A 4,863-nucleotide genomic window follows, 5' to 3' on the forward strand; every position below is an offset into this window, starting at 1 on the left:
CCATAATTGAATTGATAAACTTAGGAAACTTGTGCTTGTTCTGAAGGGTCGGGTGCCCCACACAGAATGCACAGCATAGCCCAGCTGCCCACTGAGACATGGGCTAATGTGGCAGAGAATGATGAAAAATGCTTCTCAAGTGACACTGTGATACAAAGTCCACTGATGAGTGGTTGCCATAATATTTTATGATGATTAGTTTGAACTAATGGGTTTGTTTTTTAATTTATATTATTACACATTTTATTACTTAGTACAGTTAGTATTTCAGTATGTACCAACCAGAGTAGAACTATTTTTACTGCATTTTCACAAACATTGTGTGCTTGGTGGTGCATATAGCCAAACATCATTGTTGCCTAACATCATTGTATGAATATAACACAAGGAGATCTCACATGAGACTTGGGGAAATAGGATGCAAGAATGAATTACTAGAGAAAACCCTATAAACCTATTGTAATTTTTAAGTAATTTCATTTGTTGTTTCCTAGCTATCACTTGGAAGTGAAAATACCCCTGACTAGGTTGCCTAATGCCCCCTTTACATCTCTATTCCTCAGGGTGTAGATAGAAGGGTTCAGTGCAGTTGTCACCACTGCATAGAAGAGTGCCATGAACTTGGGCTGGTCCCGGAGGAGGGGGGCTGAAGGTACATGCTAATGGCTGGACCATAAAACTAGAAAACTACAATGAGGTGGAAGGAACATGTCCCAAAGGCCTTCTTCCTTCCCTCAGAAGACTTAATTTTAAATACAACATGTCTAATACAAGCATAAGAAATAAGAATTAAGGACAGAGGAACAGCTAACATAAAAATACACACCACAGAGAGTGTGAGCTCATTAGCAGCCTTTTCTCCACAGGCAGGCTTTATCAGAACAGGAATCTCACACACCAAGTGATCCAATTTATTGAGGCCACACAGTGGTAACTGTAAGGTAGCAGTGGCCTCTGAGACAGTATAGGTGATTCCACTCAGTCACACAGTGGATACCAACAGGATGCAGATGCGTGAGTTCATGATGAGGGTGTAGTGCAAAGGCTTGCAGATAGCCACGTAATGATCAAAAGACATGATAGCCGAAAGCAGACATTCTGTGCCCCCCATTATGTGGAAGAAATAAAGCTGAGCCACACAGCCCAAACAGCTGATTGTCTTCCTAGCACAGGTTAAACAGCATCTGAGGGACAATACTTGTGGTGTAGCACATGTCCAGGAAGGAGAGGTTGGTGAGGAAGAAATACATGGGGCTGTGCAGACGGGTGTCTAACCTAGACACCAGAATGATGGCTATGTTTTCCACCATGGCCATGGGGTATGTTATAAGAAGAATAGCAAATAGAGGAAGCTCCAGCCAAGGACGGTCTGCAAAGCCTAGTAGAATAAACTCTTTAGGATGGCTGTTGTTCATTGCACCACTGTCTTTACCTTGTTTCACCTACAGCAGGGAAGTGGCAGAAAAGGTAAGAAGAGTTAGGAGAACTGCATGTGCCATCCACTCACAGAAGATGGGCTACAGTAGCTTGTGAGGGAAATAATAAAAGGGATCTGGCACCAGGTGACTTGCTTTCCCTTCTGACACTACAAATAGAGCTGGTGACTTTAAACAAATAGCCTGACCATTCTGAAACTCAATGTATAACAAGGATGGCAATAACTGTTTCCTTGTGTTAGAGAATTAAATGAAAAGTGGAAGCGTCTTGTGTTTTAGAAACTCCAAAGCAATGGTTTTCAAACTTTGCTTGCTTGCATAAAAATCATCTGAGGAGGCTGTTAAAATGCAATTTATTCATTTCTGTCTCTTGGTGTCTGATAGAGTGGATGTAGGATAGGTCCAGGAGATGCTGATGCAAGGTATTACTGAAATATGAGCAGTGGAAGTCTTGAGGCAGCTGAAGCACAACAAGGAAGAGAACACGGGAGCTGTAATATCCATCACGACAGCCTTGTCCAAACTCAAATAGTCAGTTGAATAGTTATATCATCTCTATAGAGAGTAAGAAGGTAGGTTTTGTACAAGTCCATTTTAGTATTTTGGAAGTGAGAAAGAAATGTCAATTTCCTGAAGTATGAACTGAGAGAGCTGAGTTTGACATATGTTTCCCATGCTGAAGAATTTATTTTGGGATGTATATTTTCTTGTATAAGTACTTTATTCAAACTGGGCATTTGATTTTTTCATTAAAATTTATCTATCTGGTAGTGATTTTACTTTATCAAGTGGACTTGTGATTCTGCTTTTATATGAGTTTGGACAGTTATTAGTGACCCACTTAATTGCAAATAGCTACACATACAACTTTTAACTCCAGAGAACTGCAGTAGGAAAGCTGATATTCCAATTCAGTCAGGACCAGAGACTCACATATATCCACAAACTATTTTACATATTCTTTTTCTTTTAAGATAATATGCACATTGTGACAAGAAAATCAACTAGGTGAGTATTTTAGAATGATTAACTAGGGAATGATTTTTTTAAAAATTTATACTGTTCTTTCCTTTAGTGGTAAACTGTGTTTCATGATATCTACAATTTTTTGCAAAATAAGATAGATCATGATTATGGTTATGATGCATCCCAGTGACAAATTCTGAGTTACCTCACTAGTGAGTTAGTGGTTTAAGGGTAACATCACATTTGTATGGTTACAAAGTACCGTTGTCACATTCTGTATTTCATTAAATCCTCAAAGCCATCCTGTGAGGTGTTACACAAAACTCACAGCTTGAGATCTTGTTTGGAAGTTCTAGTGGGAGATTGCAGCCACTCATATACCCTTGGAGTAGAGAGAGACCAAAGAATGGTCCTCCTCTACTGGGGAAGGTCATTCTCTGGCTGAGTGCCCAGTTTTGGGAGGGACACACATGGAGTAGTGAAGGAGGAAGGAGACACCTGTCTAGCCAACCAGATCCGTCAAATTGACCCTGGCAATTAATGGGGTGACAGATGTCACAGTCAGATCACCCTGCATTTGTGATGGGCACCGGGTGTTGTATGGAAGTGTTGAATCCCTCTATTGTACATGTGAAACTAGTATCACACTGTATGTTAGTTAACTGGAAATAGAATAAAAACTTAAAAAAAAACTACTCATGACTAAGATGTGAATGTTGCCCTTTGATTATACACTATCCCTAGGTCAGAAGTGCACAAATAACAATAAAATAATGATAATTCCAACTAATCCTTAATAAGCCCTGTGTGCTGAAAACCCCAAGAATCATTTTGCACCCATTACATTATTTAGGACTCCTCCCTAGAACTTATGAGAAAGGAAGCTTTAGTATCCATATTTTAGGATATTGCTAATCATTTATTTAAGATATAATTAATCCTTCAATGAATGATTGTCTGCTAATAACTAGGGAGATTCTAAAGATCAAAAAGCATGAAGGGAGGAGGGAATCGGAGGGAGAGATGAACCATGAGAGACTATGGACTCTGAGAAACAAACAGGATTTTAGGGGAGAGGGGGGTGGGGGGATGGGTTAGCCCAGTGATTGGTATTAAGGAGGGCAGGTACTGCATGGAGCACTGGTGTTATACAAAAACAATGAATGGTGGATCACCACAACAAAAACTAATGATGTATTGTATAGTGACTAATATAACATAATAAAATTTTAAAAAAGATCAAAAAGCAATTAATTCCCGAAAAGAAGTAGTGAGATAATTAAACTATGATTTCAGAGTTTCAAAATTCCAAAGAAAGTGTCTGTAGTCTGGAGATGTTTCCTGAATGAATGTGTCTCCTACACTTTATTTGAACTTGACATTACTCAAGATGTGTTATGAGTGCACTGTGTTAGGAACGCGTGTTGATTTAAGTTCTTTTTCAGGTGAAAATCCTATGTTTTAGATGGGATATGAAGTAAAAGCATGGTATGAATTAATTTGTTAAAATAAGTATTCTAAAATTATGATCTACTCACATTATTAAATAATTATACATTAAGATCCTTCATGTCTAGTCATTTAACATGATTATACTCACTTTTAGATTTTTCTGTCATGGAACATTGTTCAATTTTTTAAGGAGTAACTTTAGATTTGAGCCTCCATGAATTCTTCCATAGTTAATTCTATCTAACCTTAATGATTCAAGTATGCTTGCAACAATTACATTAAATTTGTATTATTTGGAATTTTGTTATATTACTCACCTCATAGACTAGTTTTGTTTATGATGATGACCAGCCCAGCACCTCCTTAATCTCTTTAAATCGTTTCCTAGAGGTACCACAGCATTGCCCTCATCAATAAAATTCACACTTGATGCACAATTTTATCCTAGATTTATAATCTTCTCCATGTCATTTTCACGGTACTTCATTAGTTCTTGGATTAGTTCTTGGATCCGTGATTTTTGGATCTTCTACTTCCAATGATTTTTCACCACTGTTTTACTGCATAGTGGTCCATTTCTCCATGGATGCTTAAAGTCACTTTAATACTCCTTTATATCCTCAATCACATTTTCATTCCAGCTTATTTTATCCATACATCATCTTCATCGCACACTGTTCATTTATTAAGTGAAAGCCTGAGAGAGATTGATTACCAAGAGAAATGTACTTGCATTCTATAGCCGCCAAACTGGGATTTCCAAATTCTAGAAAATGCTTCCTGAAATGAAACGCTTTCTGCTATTCTTATGTATATGAGGTACTGTGATGTACACACATTCCCACCCTTCCAAGAATGGGTACTTTAAAACAAGTGTCCTTTTACTCACCTTATTTTGATAAATATCACTCAATAAAAAGGAATTTTGGAGGAAGACATGAATTTCCAAACTTTCAGAGAATTGAGACGGTATAGGCTTGTAGGCCCCTTGCGAGCCAGGGTCATTTGG

The 4,863-nt window shown here is 37.9% G+C and overlaps 1 pseudogene; it reads right to left on the reverse strand.

The window, feature by feature from the left end:
• Positions 1-497: 497 nt before the first annotated feature.
• LOC141371851 (olfactory receptor 2B6-like) lies at positions 498-1,415 on the reverse strand (annotated as a pseudogene).
• Positions 1,416-4,863: the final 3,448 nt, after the last annotated feature.

This window comes from Callorhinus ursinus, unplaced genomic scaffold (assembly GCF_003265705.2).
Source record: "Callorhinus ursinus isolate GAN/ISIS: 27379988/994484 unplaced genomic scaffold, GSC_fseal_2.0 scaffold109, whole genome shotgun sequence".
NCBI lineage: Eukaryota > Metazoa > Chordata > Mammalia > Carnivora > Otariidae > Callorhinus > Callorhinus ursinus.